The following is a 21,672-nucleotide window of genomic DNA, read 5'->3' on the forward strand; positions in this document are numbered from 1 at the left end:
TATATCGCTATATTCTTCGCATATCCGTTGTACTGAGCGTTTTTCTTCGACGTTTAGATGATCCGTGCGTAATAATTGTCAGATTCGTTCGTCGCGCGTTGACGAGTTATGAGTGTCGCCCGTGTGTATCGTGTATACTTTGTGTGCGTTATCTTCACATATGTCTTCTACGGTTACGAGCGGCGTACTAATCTCTACGGTCTCGTCGGTCGTATTAATTATACTGACGGGGCACACAAAATTTTTTGGTTCTACCAGGCATCGTCCGATATATATTCCCGGTGCTGTTTCTTCGGCCTTTATCACGCCTATCTTATTACGATTCGTTGCCGCTTGTATTATCGTTTCGCTACGCGGTTTTAATTGAATTTTATTGTACGGTCGTAATTTTAATACGGCGTTTCCTATTTGAATCTCCTGTTTTTTGTAATCGCACGTGACTTGTTGCTTTTGTAGAAAATCGATTCCTATGATCCCTTCGTATTCCATTGGGAAGTCGTCCTTTACGACATAAATCGCGTGTTTGATTTTTCGGCTGCCTAGATCGATAGTCGCGTAGAATTTTCCTATTGTTTGCGCTTTATCCCCGGTTATGCCGATCAAAGTAATTTTGTCGTTGTATATCTCGGTTTCACCTTTCAGATGTTTAACTTTTATTAAAGAGACAGTAGCTCCAGAATCGTAGAGCATGTTAATCTTGCCGTTCTTTACTTCGCGTATAGGTAGAGTTATTAAATTCAGGCTCGCTGCTCCACGAGGCGTCTGTCGCACGTGAGTCACCTGATATTCTATCGCGCGTGTCTTTTTATTCTTTTCTTCTTGCCGTTCTTCCTCGTCACTGCTATACTCGGATTCGGTATCTCTTTTTCGCGATTGCGGTTTCTTACGGTTCTCAATTTTCAATTCGTTACGTAACCCGAATTGGAAATTGAGTAATGCTTGGCTTTGTATTGTTCTAAAATAGCACGCTTATATGTGCTCGAACGCTTTTCTCCCTCAATCATTGAGCTATATAATTTCCTGGCAAGTTTGTCGACGCGTTGTCCGAAACTCTGTGCCGGTTCGTTAAAGTTTTGCTTGAGCGAATTGAACTCGATTTGTAAATGCGCTGTACTCCGCTTACTTTGATAAGAATTTTCTAGTTGGTCTTTCAATTCTTCGAACGTTTGAATGTCTCGTGTCTCGAAATCTTGCATGGCTTTTCCCCGTAATTTAGTAAATAATATTCCTTGAATTAACGCTTCCTCGTCATCAGGGTGAATATTTTTAATTGCGTACGTACAGGAGTTTAAAAATTCTTGTAATCGGGTTCGCGTTGTGCCGTCGAACTCCGGTATCATTATTCGCGCTTCCTTTAGTGATATGTACCGTTATGAGGCATTCCGCCGATTTCGGATGTCACGCTCGGTTCGTCCGTAAGCCATACGAGGCTCGTGCTCTTCGTCCGAATCTCGATCATAAGCGCGTTCACGGGATCTAATCTGCCTATTGTAGCGCCTATCCGCTCCCTGTTCGCGTGTGTGTTCGCGTAGATTCCGTCGATCTCCTGCGTCTCGATTGCGAGGGTAGTCGCGGTGATCACGTTGATTATTTCTGTCTCGCTCGGGAGTGAGTTCGCGTAAATCTTGCCGACTGTCGCATCTCTCTTCCGCATCTTGATTACGGGTGTGTTCACGGAGATGTCGATTATCGCGGTGCCTATTTGCATCCCGTTTGCGTGCGCGTTCGCGGGAGCTTTGACGACTGTCGTCTGATCTCTCTCCCCGTGACCTCCAATCGTACATTTTATTTATTTCTGTCCGCATTTCGATTCGTAAGTCTCGTAGGCCTTGTAATACGTCGCGCATCAAAGGATTTTCCTCGTTCGCGTGGTTTTCGACGGGTGTCCTATGTTCGGCGGGTGTCCTGTGTACGTCGACTTCTACGCGATGTACATTTCCGCGCTCTATAGTTTCGCGTAGGCGACCAATTTCGCGGTCCACAGCACCCACGGATACGTCCGCTGCACCATTTGGTGGAGTGTGCATTACCGACATGTTATCTTCGATAGAGTCAAAATCGCTACTATCGTACGTAGTTGACCATCCGCTTTTCTGTGACGCGTTGCTAGGGGTTTTGCTTGCGCGTATTTTAATTTCTTTTATATTTTCGTTATTACCGTCTGTTCGCGTCTTTAGTATACTTTCGTCAAAGCTATCGAAGGGGAACTCGCGCTTAACAATGACGTTCGCGGGTAATTCGTTTTCGCTTTCGCTTGAATATTCGTTCTCTAATTTTCTCGCTCGAGTCTTTCTACAGTTAATGGTAACGCTTGAATCGCTCGTTTGGCTGAGTCGCTATGTAGCCAAGATTTGTTCGTTATCGGTTTCGGGGATGTCTTGTTCCCTTCCGACATTCACGCAGAAATATTATAAGGATCGGACTTACAGTATTACGGTTCGCATCGTTACGCTCTTTATCGCTCGGTACGGCTTGGCTGCTACTGCTGCAACTCGATCGCTCGTGGGCTGATAACGGCTGGCGGCTCGGTGCTCGTGATTGATACGGCAGGTCGTCGCTCGGTGATGCGTTGTCCGTGAGATTGTCGCAGGTCGGCGTTGTCCTTGGGACGTTGGCGATCCTACTCGGTTCTCAGCTGCTTGCTTATCGCTCTTCGTATTGCTTGCGTTGTCCGTCCTTCACTTTCACTGCACTGTGACTTCTGCTTATTTCCGTCAGCTGTTTTTCTAACTGACGTGCCTGCTTCCACACGTTGTGTATGTGTGTATTGCGGGTCTTAATTTATTGTATGCTGCTTTCTGTGTTGTCCGTCGATTATTTCGACGTGCCTGATTTTTCTAATACTTTTGTATTGTTTTCAGGTCATCAGGTTCCTGCTGGTCCTGGCGGTCCGTCGGCGCAATCCCACCGCTGCCACCAATTTGTTGTGTGAATCGAACAAGGCACTGGAGTTGCGCCGAATTAAGGATGAGGATCCTCGGGTCGACCGGGACGTCGTAGGAAGATAGGAGGATTATTCTCTTTGGTTTTTTCTTTAAATATATTTTTATTTCGGATTGAATATGGTTTCACTTTATTTCTCGTCCTTTCTTTAAATATATATTCGCGTAACATTCGATGAGCGTATATTCGTATTCCTCTCAATAATTCAAGTCTTTATTAGTGAGTCTCGTTCTGATGTTCCGGTTTTTTATTAGCGATTTCGTTACTTCTCATTCAGATCTTAATTTGCGACTGCCGCGCGGGCTGACTCTCGGTCTTTTATAATCTTTGTTTCTTGAATTTCTTTCGGGAGAGGCCCTTGGAAACAGGTCTCTGATTGGTTAGTAATATTCACGCGTTTTTATTCTAACTGCAAGCGAAGCAGGTTGAAGTCGCAGGTCTTCGCTTGCATCTCGCGGTTTCCGGTGCTTCGCGCGTGTCTCGCTGCGTTAGCGTTTTCACGCGACGAGCGTTTGTCGAGAGCGCTCTTTTATACGTAAAAATATCTTATAATATTCTATAAAAATATTTAGTGAATTCTTATTCCTAATAACTACTGGTTATAGTTCGGGCTATAACATTATATTAAAATATTTATATTTATATATATTTTTTAAAAATATTTATACACTGAAAAAAAAATTTTTATTCGTAAGCAGGGAATTTCTTTTATACATTTCCTCTAAACAGAAAATCTTACAGGAAGCATATTCCTCTTTGACACATAGATATTCATATAAATAAAAAAAATGGATGTGTAAGCTATGATCAAAAATAAATTCTTCTATAGGAAATTCCACTATTGTAACATGAATAGCCTTTTGAAATAGAAGAATATGCAAGATACTCGCGGCATGTACATATATATTTGTTAGAAAAAGATTGTTATTTGTTTGCGCTATATTAGATTTACAAAAACAAATGCTCTGGCATTAAAAGAATTGTAATCTTAAGTTCAGTATCTCTTGGTTATAGGATATTTCTCAAGATTGTAGAATATCTTCTTATATCAGAGGAAAATCCTTTAGAATCGAGAAGAAATCGCTAAAGGACAGAATATTGTTTGTGGGGTGTATTAAATTAAAATGTCGTAACTTTAAAATTTTTTAATTTAATATTTTATTTGTTAATTTTTTAAAATTTATTTAAAATAACAAATAAGGAAATAACAAAAATTTTGTTTTTTGATGTAGGAATGTATTGTTTTGTAATTAGAATTATGAAAAAAAAATAAAAACTAATAGTACCTTTATTTATATCAATTTTAATTCAAATTTAGTTCTAGTAAGAATGACATACATCATAGAATGATTATCTCTTATTAAAATTTAATCGTTATTAAAAATTTAATTGTCCAATGTTTAAGATTTTTAGAAAAAAATAATGGTATTCAGAGATGAAAAAAATTTGTAACTTAGGAAAAAAGTTAGTAAGTTTAAGTTTAAAAATAATTAGTTTAAGTTAAAAATTGACTCATTTTAAATTAACTAAGCTGAGTTAAAAATTATTAACATTTTATTTAATTTTTAACTAATTAACTAGTTACTACTCAACCTTGGATATTATTGTCTCAGGTTTCGTATTTCGCCCGGACTAACAACCTTGCTTATAATGATCAATTGTTTGGTTTCATCGACAATCACAGATAATCATGAATATAATTTCGCACGTTTGAGCTGTAGAATATTTCGTATTTATCAAAACTCGAACATTCCGCCCGTCTCGTTCGGGTCGAAGCGCCGGACCGTCGACCTATAGTATGGACTGTGCAAGTCGAAATTAAATCTCAATGTGGAAAAAGGACAGCAACAACTCGCGGCTAATATCTGTCCTTTTCTAGTCAGAACCGTAACATCTATTATACATGTAGACAGAGATCGCGATCACTTCTTTTCTCACTCTTTTTTGGACCCTGTTTCATATAATACAATGACATATATATATATATATATATATATATATATATATATATATATATATATATAGACGAAGCATTTCTATACTTTTACTGTAGCAGCGAGTAAAGCCGGAAATTGGCAGAATACGACAGATTGAGATAGTTGTTTCGATACTCTTCTTTCTCACTCTACTTTCTTTCTCTTTCTCACTCTATCTTTTAGCTGTCATGACAGTATACTTGACAGCTTTGACAGCTTTGACAGTTAGAGGGCAGCCATATTCTTTTCTATACGATAGAGTGAGAAAGAAGAGTGTCAAAACAACTATCTCACTCTGTCGTATTCTGCCAATTTCCGGCTTCACTCCACAGATGGAATGCTTCGTCTATATATATATGTCATTGATATAATATACGAAAGGTTGATTTACAAAATACGACACGGACCACGGACCGTCTTATTTTGACAACAGCACGTATAGGCACCGGCGCGACAAATTTTACATATGTTCTGACTGCTTCGGCAATCCTATCATCCGTCAGTTTTATAACAGTTACAATGAATGAATTATCCAGCGACGATGAATTGGCTCTTACAGTGTTACTTTTAGATGAAGACGAATCCGAAATAAAAAAATAAAGAAAAAAAAATCGAAAATGTTTGCACATCCTATATTAAAAAGATTAAAAGAATTTTTTTATATTAAAAAGATTTTTTATTGAATTTACATTTTCATATTCTTTATATATTTTGTGATGCTATAAAATAAAAAAAGTGGAGATGGCAGTAAGAAAAATTGGCCGAAATGCAACCGCAGGCCTGATCTAATTCATATTGGTAGACCCAGCATCGACACATATCGACACGGACCGACACGAATCGTCAAAATATTCTTTACGATAATGTCGGTCAATCGCAGTACATTCCGTTGACGGAACGTGCAAGTCGGTGTTGATTAGTGTAGACAGTCTCATTAAAACACATGTTTTAAAGTTTTGTCGCGCTGGTGTCGATACATGTCGTTGCCGGAACGTGACGGTCCGTGCCATATAGAGTGAATCAACCTTAAAGTGAGATAGCGCAGCCTATACTATAGGTTATAGGTCGATAGTTGCTGTAGTATAATATCGCGCGGAGCTTTAACTCGTGACGCGGAATATAAACGTAAGAATTTAAAGCCGCACGGCTCTTTCAATTTTTCAATCTTTAATTCTGTATCCTCCGCATGTATTTACATATATGGAAATTACCTCAATACTATTTTCATGTAGAACAAGAAAAAGAAAAAGAAGATAAAAGAAAGAATTACTTAAACTTTTAACAGTGGTTTATAACAAAATTGTAGAACACAGATTAACGCTTTCTTTTCAATTTTAACAAAATAAGAAAAAGGCGATTAAAAAAAAAGTTTTTGTGCTTGGTCGCTCAACTCGACTCCTTGACATTGATAGCTCTCTCGTGCTTATTCGAGACAGAGAGGAAAATGAGCAGATTTACGGGTCTTACGAGCTTGGACACCGCTGTTCGGATGATCACCACGCGAACGAGATCGTCCTCTTCGAGATGAACGCGGACGATACGTGCTAACGGCCCAGGTAGCAAAATTAGTCACTTGACGCGTCATTCTAATATCAAATTACATTAGAATAAGCTTAAAATGATTAATATTGCTATCTGGGCTCTCTTGTTGCAGAAGACAGAGGCGGCCGACGGAGATCGTCGAGTTGCTCTTCCATCACTTGGGTCGCTGATTGATTGTGAGAATATGGAGATACACAGATAAAAAGAATATGTGTCAAATCAATACTTTTATATACTCGTATATACGCAACAAAAAAAGTATTAAATCAAAACTTATATATTTGTATATACACAAAAATTTGCTTGAATGAAAACATTTTATATAGTTAAACCGAGAAAAATATTAATCTTATTATTTAAGAATAATTTTTCTTGAATGAAAAATGAAAAAGAAAAATGTTGAGTAGAAAATAATTTATCTTCATATAAAAATAACATATTTTATTATATTCTTCAGATGACAATATATAATATTAAAATAAGATTATAAAATTGTTGAAATTTAAGATTTAGCAAATTCTTATAAGAAGATTTTATATATTGTTACGTCCACAAAACGACTTCGAAGTCGCGTCACTCACACACGCACTCGCGCCGCGAAATAACAACAAAATATTTAATAAATAAACTTTAATAACTTAAATAATATCAGGATTAAAGAACACGTTAATAAATATAGTATATCGTGAGACCGCACGACCGTTCAATCCGACAGCTGTCAATCAACTCTGTCAAATGACGCTGTTAAACAACGCGCCGGTTATTAATAAACAACCCTCCTGACGATGATCTCCCGGAAACGCTAGGGGATGCAATTCAAGGACGCAACACTATAGTCGGACTAAAATTTTCGCGATATTTATACCCGATTTTAATAACCGATATTTATTATTAAAAAGACTTAGCTGTGAACGTTTCTTGCAAAAGCTCCTTAATCTCACGTTCTGCCGCCCGCAGCATCATCGCTTCCAGCGTCGTTCTCGTAGACGATCTTCGATGACTCGTTGTGTATCCAGATCAAATCCAAGGAATGTCTCGTCGTCTAGCTTCAATCCCGGACGAGCCCCCAAAATGTTGCGTCCGCGGGTCGACTTTGCTAAATATACATATGTATAGGAAACACGCAACGCAACGTCTCACAATCACACTTACGCCGGGAAATAATTAGGTGTATTTAAAAAATGAACTTGATAACTTTAATAATATTAGAATACACAAGAAGACCGCGCGACCGTTCAATTCGACAGTTGTCAATCAACTCCGTCAATATGGCGCTGTTAAACAACGACGCGGCAGTTGTTAATAAACAATCCCCTGGATGATGATCTCTTGGAAACGCTCAGCGGATAAAATACAGGAACGCAACAATATTGTTGTATATACGAGTATATAAATGTTGATTTGAAACTTCTTTCTTTTTCTATGTACTCTTAGACGGTCCCAAAAATGGTCCCAAACCGTTGAGTGCGGTTTCAACTAAAAAATGGCCTGTCATTCTCAGGGCATCCTCGGACAAGATCTGAAGCGGTCTCGAATTGAGACAGGCGTCGATTTGAGCGAGGAGCGTGGACATCTTCTCAAAGGTTAAAGTGACATCCTGCAATACTCGGCGGAAGTGTCCTTTGGCTGTCTTGACGGCTGCCTCCCACAATCCGTCGAAGTGCGGGACAGCCTGAGAGTTGAAGCGCCAGCGGATGTGCACGCGGGTAAGATCACCGATTTGTCGTACTTCTTGGCTAGCGGCGGCGAATAGCATCCTGCTTGTCGATATCTATGTATCGCAGTCGCTATAGATTGTATCACATACTTCTCCGAAAGATGAAGTGTCTTAACGCGACGAAGAAAGCGTCGGTCGTGTAATCAGACATGGCCTTCAGGTGCACGGCTTTGATGCACATGCACACGAAAACGGCTATGAAACTCTTGTAACTTTTATGGCTCTGTACCTTCGTGGTTCTTAACATGATCGGTCTCGCGTAGCCCAGACCAGTGTGCAGAAATCTGGACAGTGTTACGCGAGGTCGCTCATACGTACTCGACTTAGATTGTTGAATTTAGAAATTAAAGATTTAAATTTTAACTTAAAGTACTTACATTCTAAACTACATATCATTGAAAAAAGAATGTTTGATTCTCTTCCACGGAATTTATTGGATAGATTTTTTGAATTTAATTACCATAAACTATTTACTTTTAATCAAACAAAAAAGATTAACGCTATCAAAAAGTTCGACAATCTATTTCGAAAGAATATAGTTTCACTTAACCCCTTTAGTAATATTGACAGATCGAAATGGATAGTAAATCTCAGTAATAAAATAATCCCTGAGAATACTTTAGATATTTTAAGCTTAGGAGAAAAATTCGGCATGCCCATCTTACAGAATGATAAGAAAGACCGCATTAATACTGTTATCGAGGTTGCTAGAACTTAGAAATTAATTGCTCTAAGATCCCCAAAGATCTTGTTGAATCGACAAGGAACGAAGTAACAAATGCGGTATATGGATATCTTAGTAAAAAGAAACACACTAGCTTCATAGATAGACATATTATCAATAGCTCTAAGCAATGTCATAAGTTCTTACGTAACAACGAGGACATTTTAGTTACTAAGGGCCAAACTACAGTAATTTTAGACAAGAAAGATTATATTGATAAAATGAATGTGTCACTTAATGATCAATCTACTTATATTAAACTGAAAAAAGATCCTATTAGGAAACTATCCAGCAGAATTAATTCTTTAATTAAATCTTGGCGTAATAACAAATTGATTGATAATACAATATACAAACGTCTTAATACCACTAACGGAAATCTCCCACGATGTTATGGTTTACCGAAAATCCACAAAGTTAACGTTCCTTTACGTATAATTGTTTCGTCTCTTGGGAGTCCGGTTTACAATGTAGCGCGCTTTATTCATGATATATTGGAACAGTCAGTTACGAAACCTGTTTCCCATATTAAAGATGGTTGGACTTTCGCGAATAAAATCAAGAACGTTAATATTGACGATAGTGAAATGTTGATTTCACTTGATGTCACGTCTTTATTCACAAACATTCCTAAAGAATTAGTTTTAAAATCCATTGAAAAACGCTGGACGGACATTTCATGCAACACAACTTTTAGTTTAGCACAATTTTTATATGCAATCGAAGTCTTATTAGAGTCAACAAGTTTTTGTTTCAATGATCAATTCTACGAACAGATACATGGTACTCCGATGGGATCCCCCCTCTCACCTATTTTAGCCGATTTAGTTATGGACGATCTTGAGACACATTGTTTAAGCTCCTTACAATTTGATATTTCAGTTTATTGCAGGTATGTTGATGATATTTTTGCGGTAGTACCGCGTACTGAAATTGACACTATTTTGACTACATTTAACAGTTATCATCACCGGCTGCAATTTACGCATGAAATTGAAACAAATAACAGGATTAACTTTTTAGACACAATGGTTATTAGAAACGATGGGAAACTTATGACGAATTGGTATCGGAAACCCACCTCTTCTGGTAGATATTTAAATTATTATTCCAATCATCCGTTTAAATACAAAGTGAACACCATCAATAACTTAGTTGATCGCACTATTTTGTTATCTGATGATCGTTTCCATAATGGGAACTTACATATTGTTAAAAGAATCTTGTCTAATAATTGCTTTCCTATGACGATCATCGAGCGTTATATCTATAAAAGAACATGTTTTTTTCTTCTTGTATTTTAATGCCGTATCCGTATATTAAAAACTTAAGTCATATTATTGCGAGATCTATTAAGAAAACAGGCTTAAATGTTATTTACACGATACCAAAAAAACTAGACAATGTAATTAAACGCGGAAAAGACAAATTGCCTAAAGCGGATATGACCGAGATTGTATATAAGATCGACTGCAACGACTGCGACGCTACATACATTGGACAAACTAAAAGACACCTAAATACTCGGATAAAAGAACATAGGAATAACATAAAATTGCATAGTAGTAACCGGAACGTTATAAGCAAACATTAAAAAACTCTCATAACGTTGCTGACAAAGAGAATGATTTTGATATTTTACATCAGGAAACACATACTAGGAAAAGAGAAATAGCCGAAATGTTTTATATAAAAAAATATAACAACACGATTAACCTACATAAAGACACAGAGAATTTAAATCCTATTTATGATAGAATAATAAAGGATGTTTAACTTAGTTCGTTCTTTACCATCTCTACGAAACGTTAGTTGACACATCATATGTATTTAGAGAAGTTTAACTTGTTGAAATTTTATTAAATGTTACGTAAGGTATGTTTAAATGATTTACTTTATACCAATCGTTAGTTTCACTTGGTTTACGCTATACATCCATAAAATGATTTTCTTTTTGATATATTTGTATTATTATTTTTTATATCTTTTAATTTTAGACTTGATAAGGACCTGGACCAAAGGTCGAAACGTAGTCTGTATTTTTATATGACATCGAATTAATAAAAATCAATTAAGCCAGTTGGGTCGTCTACAGTTATTCCTAATTTTATTCTTCACTGGCGATACAAAAATACTTGCTACATACAATTTAATTAATAATATTAAATTAAATTTTTGTTTTATTTGGTTTTCTCTTCTTATCACAAGTAAAGATTAGACCCAACGCTGAAATTTATTTGCAACTTTCGGCCGAATTTCTCGATTCACGCCTACTGCTATCCTCTTACTGCTCGCGTCTTAGCAACGCGTCGCCGGACGCTCGTAACTAAGAAGCGCAGAAATGTATGTACGTATCAAAAATGTAATAACAAGCGTCCGGCGACGCGTTGCTAAGGCGCGAACAGTAAGAGGAGAGCAGTAGGCGTGAATCAAGAAATTCGGCCAAAAGTTGCAAATAAATTCCAGCACTGGATTAGACTAATTAAGAGAGTAATTAAGAGCTTAGCGCGATATGTAGTGTACATATTATTTTTGTCTTATTAAAACATTTTTTATTTCATACATTTCAGTCTTATAATTCCAATTAGTAATTTTGAACTTCAGCAACTGTCAAATACGTATAAAATAAATTTTATACGGAGATTATTGACTCAAATTCACATAAAAGTATATTATAATACAAAATATAGATTAAAATTCACAATAATAATAATAAGTCAACATCAAGTTAGCTTGTTGCTTCAAGACATTGCTGTTTTAGATTATTCTCTCTACGCCTTAGATTTTGTCCCCGCATTTTTTGTTCCCTAATTAATAATTATTAATTTAATATAAATGTATGAAAAATAAATAATAAAATAAATAAGTAATGAAAAGTTTAAATGCTAAATCAAATAAATAAAAAAGGGATAAAGAGGCCAATATGAGCTTTGACGCGGTACTTAGTATAATTAAATTATATTTGATGAAATTTAACAAAACACATACGTTTCGACCCAATTCGGGTCCTTTTCAATGTTACAAAATTGAAAAATTAAAAAATTACCAAGCGCGCATTACAATATGACGAACGAAAATTAGGAAACAACATATCTTCGGAAAACGCTACTTGAAAGACATTATGTGCTTGAAAACGCTATAAATCCGTATACTGCAAAAAACGCTGATTAGGAGACATCATATATTATTCGGATGCTACAAATTTCTAGTTTCAACGCAATCTATCTCACCGAGATGGAAAATTCTTTGTCAAGAATCTCCATGAGCGTCGTGTGACCTCCTATTGGATGGAGGACATAAACCGGTAACTCGATCGAAAAGTCGACCAAGTCACGAATCAATATGCTCATGACATATAGTAATCCAAAAGTCTGCTAACTGAAGTATATGGGCCTTGTGTTTGGGAAATATATAAAGGTAAAAATAAACAAAAGAATTTAGATCCTACCCAAAGTTTTCCTGTTCCCCTTCGAAACCTTCTTCCTTCTCCCAGTCCTTCTCTCTCTTCCTTTTCTATTAATCTCGATCCTGCCTGTTTTGCTTTTCCTATACTCACTCCACTCTCCTCTCTCAAGCCAGAATCGTAAATTTGTCCATATTGGTGATTCCGGATAAAATCCATGGCCTTTTACAATTAAGAAATATTAATTTTGTTTGTCAAATTTGTCATAAGATAAGAGCACGGTTTCCTTCGATTTCATTAAGCACATTGAGAAAAATATTATGAAGCTTCATCTTGAAGTCGCAGGGGAGATAAGGAACTTTAATATCCATCTAATCAATAAATTCTTGTCCTCTCTCAATATCCTTTCGAAAACGGACCTTTGCATAATTAGAATGGAAAAAATCACTAATAATTTTATAAAAAATCATCTACATCTCATAGTAACATGTTCAGATAAAGGCAATGTAACTATATTTTTAGATAAAGCCGACTACTTTAAATTTTCCGGTAATTTCGTAGAATGGGAGAATCTTGGAATTATTAGTCGCCTCAAAAGATTCTTTGTCAAATATTCAAAAGTTGCTCTATCTAAAAACGAACGTCACCGGCAAAACCGTGTTGTTGATAAATCATATTCAAATAGCAGACACTAATTACGAAACTACGTGGCAATTGTTTATTGAAGAATATGACAATCAACGCGCTATTATATATGCTGTAAGAAATACTTTGTGATAATATTCCTATATCAGGATAGTTTATATATTGAAAGATTTATTACTAAAGAAAGCAGAGATACATTTTAATGGATTAATATTTAATATGTATTCGACTCAACTGAGTCGATACTGTAAAAGTTTTACAAAAGATAAGAATAGATAAGAAAAGATGTACAAGTCCAATATAAAGATAATAGTTTCTAATTGAACAATAGGTTCGAAATATCCGGAACGAATGCGAAGTATCGGCCAAACGAACAAAGTTCTCAAAAACGCGATCTTGCCTAAATTCCCGAAAAATATCTCAATTGCCAATAACTGCCGAAAATCGAGTGTCGAGTCGATGTCGATCCGCGCTCTCCGTATCCTCGCGCCAGGGCGCGAGATCCGTCGATCGGTGGGAGTAGAGTCGGGGACCAGATGGGGGTCTGGAGCAGTAGCGTAGCTTTTGAAGAAATTGCGGCTCCAGAAAAATCCCTTACAGCTCGACCAGCCTGACGTCCACATTCGTCCCGGATGTATATGGAGATGATTCCAATATTTCCCCTTTTTTTTTTTTTTTTTTTTTTTTTTTTTGAGAGAGAATTATCTCATTCTTTTTCCTAAAACACAAATATAATTTTTGTTTCAAGGTTGTCTTAACAATTAATAATAAAAGTTAATATATACATATATATGATGTTTAAAATAATTCTTAATTCTAATTTCGGTATTTATTATATAGTGTCTATGAACGCTTCTAACTACTACAAATGAATGCTGCATATTTTATTCATCGGCAGAATTAATGACGGGTTTTATCCACGGTTTTAATTTGTCTGATGATAATATGGTGTTGTACGGCTTTTGAGTAATATTAAAACCGGGGATATCCGTAATCACGTAACGATTCTTGTTTAGAACCTTGGTGACCTGGTAAGGTCCTTTATATTTTGCCTTTGTCTTTTGACTAACTCCTATTTTTGGTCGGAGATCTCTGACTAAGACAAAACACCTTGACTATAGCTTGTCGGTTTGCGATGATGTTTATCATAATACATTTTATTATATTGTCTCAAATTTTCGTTTGCCTGAAGGGCAATATCTCGAGACTTATCTCTTTGTTCGACAATATCGTTTTGTATATCTAACCAAGCATCGAGAATTTTTTTAAGTTCTTTGTCTTCGTGACCGTGCTGGTCGTATCCAAATAACAGCTTCGACGGAGTTGTTTTTACCGATGAGTTGACAGTATTATTTACCACGTATTGAATTTTATCGACCTTGTCTTTCCAATCCGTAGGAGTTTCAATAATCTTAGGCTACTTTTAAGAAATCGATTTATTCTTTCTATTATTCCATTGGCCCAAGGTGATGCGACGGCCACCTTGTGGAATATTATGTTTAAATTGTCTAAAAAAACAGTAAATTCGTTTGAGGTAAACGCGGATCCTCGATCCGAGACTAATTTTATCGGCTTCCCGAAAATATTAAATAATAATTTTAATTTCTCGCAAGCTTCTTTCGCGTTCGTCGTTTTCGTCGCGAATAAAAACGTGTACCGCGAAAAAGTGTCTATTACCGCGAAAATATATTTATATTCGTCTAGCGTCTCTTGTAGCGGGCCGAAATGAATCGATATGAATAATTTCAAACGGTTTCTCCGGTGCTTTATCTATCTGAGACTCGCCTTCGAATCTATTCACCGAGGAATTAGCCAAAAGACAAACGAGACAATTATCAATATAGTCTCTCACTCGTTTCCTCAGCGATGGAAACCAATAAGTCGGGAGAATGCCTTGTACAGTTTTTTCTAAGCCGCAATGGGCCATTTCGTCGTGATACGTCCTAATAATATTCGTGACCATCGATTCCGGTACTGCAAACCGAGAACGATCGGGCGCTTTTCTATATACAAGCCCGTCAATGAGCTCGAATTTGTTGCTGTCCGCGTATTCTAATTCTCGGGCTATCTGTTTCAAACGCGAATCTTCTAATTGTCGAAATTCAAGTTGCCTTTCGAGGGGCAACATTTCTACCAAAAATACCTGACGGCTCAATGCATCCACATGAGTCATGCGTTTTCCGGGACGGTGTTCTACTTTAAATCGATAATTTTGTAGCACCAAAGTCCATCGGGCAATTCGCGGATTCAGATTTGCTTTATTTATCGCGTATACAAGCGCGTTGCAATCGGTTATTACAGTGAAATCTAATCCGTAAAGATATATATGAAAACGTTCTATTGCCCTAACAATCGCAAGCATTTCGAGTTCGAAGCTATGGTAATTAGCTTCCGCTTTATTAGTCGCTTGACTAAAATACGCAATAGGGAACCATTTACCGTCGCATTGTCGCTGTAATAAAATCGCTCCTAATCCTATCGAACTCGCGTCCGTGTGTAGTTCGGTCGGCGCCGCCGGATTATATAAACGCAATGTAGGATACTTTGTTAATTCGTCTTTTAATAATTCGAACGCTTGCATGCAGCTTTGATCAAAAGTAAAGTTAACAGATTTTTTAAGCAGGTTAAATAACGGCTTCGCTTTGTGTGAATAATTTTTAATAAATTTGCGAAAATAATTTGTCAAACCTAAAAAACTTTGCAGTTTCTGAATATTATTTGGCACTGGAAATGCTTTTATTGCCGCGGTATGACGATCGCTCATAGAAATTGAATTATGTGAAATTATATATCCGAGATATTCAATTTTCTTCTTTAAGAACTGACATTTTTTGTAATTTAGTTCAAAGCCGTATTTTTTCAAAGTTAACAAAACTTGTTTTAATATTTTTAGGTTTTCTTCCACCGTAGCTGATGCAATCAAAATATCGTCGATATAAACTAGGATTTTATCCTCGCGAATTAACTCCTGTAGTATCTGAACAATGCGTTTCTGAAATTCGGCCGGGGCTTCCGAGTATCCGAATGGTAATCGCACGTATTCGAACTGCCCGTCGGGCGTCGCGAAAGAAAAGAATTTAGTAGAATCCGGATGGACTTTGATTTGATGGAACCGTCCCTCAAATCTAACAATGTGTAAATCGATTTATTTCCTAATCGAGTCAAGCAATCCTCTATTAGCGGAAACGGATATTTTTGTTTTATTACTCGCGCGTTTAGCGGACGCAAATCGACGCATAAGCGCAAATCTCCGTTTTTCTTTTTCACGGGGACGATACGCGCGCAGTAAGGCGAAACGCTCTGTTTAATTATTCCGCGAGACAAAAGATCGTCCGTAATTTCTCGGATTTGCAACCTTTCCTGATACGCGAATTTTCTAGGCGCGTAAGCATAAGTTGAGGAATCTTTTAAATTTACCGACACCCGTAATCATCCTCGACTACCGGTACTTGTAAAGATTCACTTTCGAGAATTATTTTTTTTAATCCAGATTTCGCGTCACAAATTTCAGATTTCAAATCACAATCTATTTCGCTATCATCTATAATAGTTTCTGTTGTGATATCGATATAACAAACGTCGGAATTTAATAATAACTGAGCAAAAGTCGGGCTAGGTTTATTCGCGCGGTATATCAATGTTAGTTGATATTCCTCAAATAAATCACGGCCAATTACAATGTCAATCTCCGCGAAATCCGGACCGACAACGTACAACATTATTTCAAATGATTTTCCTCCGAAATTTTCAAAGCAAATGCTCGACTTTATTTTACCGAGAATTTCGATCGGCGTTTGAGGAAGTGCGTGAAATTTACAGTCAACTGGCTCTAAATCTTCTTTAGTTACTTCGGAAAATTTTCTCAAATTGCCAAGCGAAATAAACGAAGCCGGACTCCCGGTATCAATTAACGCGTTAAGTGAACATGTAATATTATTTAAACTACTTATTTTAATTATAGGACCGTCTAAATGCAACTTATCTTTACATTTCTCCTCATCCTTGGGTTCCTCCGAGACCGTAGCCGTAGTCGTCTGCGCTGATTGCGGTGCCGTCGGGGACGTGATAGGCGCCGTCGCTGCTCGGTCCTTACGCTTCAGCCGGGGACAGTCTGCCTTCCAGTGACCGGTGCCCTTGCAGTAATTGCAGGTTTTCTCGCCGCTCCTGCACTCCTGCTGCGAGTGTCCCTTCTTTCTGCAGGTCTTGCACGTGCTTCCAGGATTTTTGCCGCCGTTTTTCTGCTGACTCTGAATTTTCTTCTCGGGTTCCACGCCAGCTGTGATTCTCCGCATGGATTCCAGGAACTTGTCCAGCGAGCATGAGGGCAATGTGAGTGCCGCAGCCCTCAATGATTCCTGCTGGATTCCGCCGATTAGCAAGCTAATAACATCGTTTACAGGCAAATTTAATCGATGTATTAGCGCTATTTTATCCATCGAATATTGATCGAAGGATTCTTTGTGCGCGACTCAACTGAGTCGATACTGTAAAAGTTTTACAAAAGATAAGAATAGATAAGAAAAGATGTACAAATCCAATATAAAGATAATAGTTTCTAATTGAACAATAGGTTCGAAATATCCGGAACGAATGCGAAGTATCGGCCAAACGAACAAAGTTCTCAAAAACGCGATCTTGCCTAAATTCCCGAAAAATATCTCAATTGCCAATAACTGCCGAAAATCGAGTGTCGAGTCGATGTCGATCCGCGCTCTCCGTATCCTCGCGCCAGGGCGCGAGATCCGTCGATCGGTGGGAGTAGAGCCGGGGACCAGGTGAGGGTCTGGAGCAGTAGCGTAGCTTTTGAAGAAATTGCGGCTCCAGAAAAATCCCTTACAATGCTCACATTCAGGCTTGCAGATCTGCCTGTAATGAAAACGGAAACGGCGACTTAGCTAAAAAAGGATCACACACGATTCTTATGAGAAAAACGTTTTCGGTCAATTTGCTGGAATTTGAGATATGTTACTTGTGTCCCTGATCAAAAATCTCAAGTTACAGAAACTTTCTATATCCAATTTCTGAATTATACGGGTGTGCAAAACGTGTCGGAACTCCTTAATATTTCGACAAATACGCATTTTCGAAAAAAATATTTTATATTAAAGTTGTAAAGTTTTATATGACGCATTACATAGCAATATTAGTGTAATCTTGAATAGCGCTTTCAAGGCCACGTAAAAATCATTGATATTTTTAAACGAGAACTCTCCATTTTTATTGCGTATTCTTGTAACTTATCTTGAGAGCTTTTTAAAATACTATAATAAAATATTTTTTCATTCACTACTTTCCGAATTAAGATGCTTGAAAGTTATAGTATCGCCGATATATTACCTAAGATGTACCGCATGGAGGTTTACATCTCTTTTGAGTAATAATATGTAAGCATTTATGTTCTAATATAAAGGATTGAAGGAAATGAATTAATAAGAATTTTATCCATTCCTATCGAAATGTCTAATTTAGTCGCCGGTTCCGTTTGTTCGTTAAATTGCGTAGGATATCGGTTCCTCCAATCGATATTCTACTTCAAAAATTCTGGGAGATCGAAGAAATTTCTTCCGAATCGTCGCTGTCGGAAGAAGATGAACGGTGCGAACAACACTTTGTTAAAACGTATCAACGCGCAGCCGATGGCCGATACACAGTACGGTTACCGTTTAAATCCGACCCTCCGATCGATATCGGATCTTTACGAGAGTCCGCTGTCACCTTATATTCTAAATTAGAGCGATGTCTCCAAAAAAATCTGGATCTTACGAAACAATAACGACTTTTTAAACGAGTATGAAGCGATGTGTCATATGAATATTGATCTCCGAAGATAGCTCCGACGCTCTTTCACGCGATATATTCTCCACCATCCGGTCTTACGTGAAACAAGCAGCACAACTAAACTTCGCGTAGTGTTTAACGCGTCGTGCAAAACAAGTAACGGGTTCACCTCAAATGACCACTTAATGACCGGACCAAAATTACAACGCGACTTATCATCAATTATACTACGATGGCGACAATATCGTTATGTATATACAGCCGACATTGAAAAAATATTTCACCAAATTTGTTTCCGGATGACATCAACTTTACACGAATTTTATGACGATCTCATACCGATAATCTCATTCTATCTTAACGATTATTAACGGTAACTTACGGCACGGCTCCGGCTCCGTACCTAGCAATGCGCGTTCTTGATCAATTGACTGTCGATGAAGGACACGCCTTCACGTGTACGCGCACCGGCAGGAATGGTGTCCGGCGTTAAGATGTGTGTATACGTGTATGACAGCCGAAAGACAGCGCGATCCGCGGTGTCCGTATAGCTGTCTCACTCGCACTCTCTCCGTTCGACCGTCGAGTGAGTGAGACAGCTATTGGACACCACTAGCGGTTATCACGTCTTGCTTTCTCTCTCGATCGTGCGATGTATGAAAGAGATGCAAAATTGGAGTAACCCCTACTATTTTCTCCTTTGCTCCTTAATCTCCGCTAAAAGAAAGTATCGTGACTAACTCACAAAAATGATGGCGAGGCGGTTTTCATTTGCAAAAATGGGTTTTAAATTTAGAAGAATTGTTAGACGATATTTTTCCTCCGAGAAAACATGAGTTAGCTACTGAACGTCCATTCGATCATGATAATACTCTCAAGGTTCTCGGTCTTACATGGACTCCGCGAGAGGATTCATTTCGTTTTCAAATCGAGCCGTCCTCATGTGATACGAATACGAAGCGATCGATTTTGTCGTTTATCGTCAAACTTTTTGACCCACTGAGATGGGCTACTCCGGTGACCATTATTTTCAAAATAATGATTCAAGAACTGTGAATCGGTAAATACGACTGGGATTTTCCCATCGCTACTGAATTATTAGAGCTGTGGAAAAATATTACGCAGAATTCGCTGAATTACAAGAGATACGCATCCCACGATGGACCGAAATGCAGTTAAAAACCTTAGCTATCGAGTTAGACGGATTTGTCGATGCTTCCAGTCGAGCGTACGCGGCGGAAATTATTCAATATTTCTCTTGGGTTGTTCCAATAATTCCAATAATTATATCCAATAATTCTCTTCTCAGGTTGTTACCTGAGAATTGTCCATTCGTTCAGCAAATACTCCGTGATGTTGTTAGCCGCGAAAGCAAAGGTAGCGCTAATTAAAACAATTAGTGTACCGCGTCTAGAGTTAAACGCGATCGTTTTGTTAATTTAATTATTTGCGTTCGTATTAAATTGATTAAATTTGCAGCATATTCCAATGTATGGATAGACCGATTCCTTTGTCGCGTTTGCATGGACATCCGTCTAAATGGAATACATACGTCGCGAACCGCATATCGGAAGTACAGATTCGTCTACCATCCGTTAAATGGGATCACGTCCAGGGAAAATCCCGCGGATTGCGCCTCGCGAGGTTTGTCACCCGCATAGTTCCGCGATTTCAAACTTTGATGGTCCGACCCTGCTTAGCTGCACTCCCCCTTTACAGCGTGGCCGATTCACAACAACCTCCATAGATGTATAATATATAGACCGAGCGTCGCCTATCTCTCCCGTAGTGAAACCATATCGACAGATTAGAAAGAGACGGATGCTCAGTACCGTAGATCTATCTTTGTCTAAAAACGCAGTAGAAGGGAACAAAACTTGCGATCATTGGTGATCGCTCCCCTGATCCGCCCCTAATCCGCCCCACTCTTGAGATTACAATAGGTTGCAAAAGAAGGACAGATCTACGGTACTATATGCATTTGTCCTTTTCTAATCTGTCAACACAGTTTCGGCCAAACGCTCGGTCTATATATATACGTCTATGACAAGCTCCGACACGAACTCGAGACTACCGAATCTGAATTATGAGTTTCTACCGTGTGTCATGCTAAATGGGAACTGCCGAACGAAGTCTCCAGTTGGAGAAAGTTAAGGGAGAACATACACTAAAAAGAGACACTAAAAAGTAGCCCTATATTCATGAATTTTTTTCTCAAAAAATATTAGAATTATCAAAATGGGGTTTTTACCAGTCAATTATATGTATATTTAATAATATAAGGTAAAATTCTTATTGAAAAATATTAAAAAATATGACAGATATTGCTGCTGACGTCAGATGCTGTTGCGTTTTACGGTACCAAATATGCAATCTATATGGTTCATTTGTAACAAAAAAACTTGATTGATTCTTAAAATATACTGATAAATTTAGTCTTTGTTGTAGGGCGTAGGGTTTTTTTTAAACGCTTTAGTTTTTTTAATAGCCAAAAAACGATCGTTTTTTTAAATAAAAAATTTGTTCTTATATTCAGATAAATTCATTTTACAAATATTGCGAATTTTAAAAATTCGTTACAACAAAGACTACATTTATCTATATATTTTAAGAATCAATCGAGTTTTTTGTTCCCGATGAACCATATATAAATTGCATATTGGGTACCGCAAAACGCAATAGTATCTGATGTCAGTAGCAATATCTGCCAATTTTTTAAATATTTTTCAATAAAAATTTTACCTTATATTACTAAAGATATATATAACAGACTGATAAAAACCTCATTTTGATAATCCTAATACTTTCTGAGAAAAAAATTCATAAATATAGTCTATTTTTTGGTGCCTCTGGGTATATGTCCCCCCTTAATTCGAATCACCGCGTACATTAGACGTCTTATTAACAATTTGAAATGTCGTACGACAAGGTCGCCAGCGACTAA

At 37.5% G+C, this 21,672-nt stretch overlaps 1 long non-coding RNA gene across 2 annotated transcripts in view; it reads right to left on the minus strand.

Moving 5' to 3' along the window:
• LOC145937748 (uncharacterized) overlaps positions 1–21,672 on the minus strand; it is a 412,856-nt gene that overhangs the window by 109,154 nt on the left and 282,030 nt on the right. Inside the window, exon 7 of one of the 2 annotated variants that reach the window (XR_014425630.1) lies at positions 17,434–17,816. The exons of the other annotated variant lie outside the window; for it this stretch is intronic. This is a non-coding gene — a long non-coding RNA (uncharacterized LOC145937748). Of the gene's footprint in view, positions 1–17,433; positions 17,817–21,672 lie in introns of those variants that run through there. 2 annotated transcript variants of the gene reach the window in all.

Source organism: Prenolepis imparis, unplaced genomic scaffold (assembly GCF_030444845.1).
Source record: "Prenolepis imparis isolate NDT839.2.m4 unplaced genomic scaffold, iyPreImpa1.0 SCAF_1, whole genome shotgun sequence".
Lineage (NCBI taxonomy): Eukaryota > Metazoa > Arthropoda > Insecta > Hymenoptera > Formicidae > Prenolepis > Prenolepis imparis.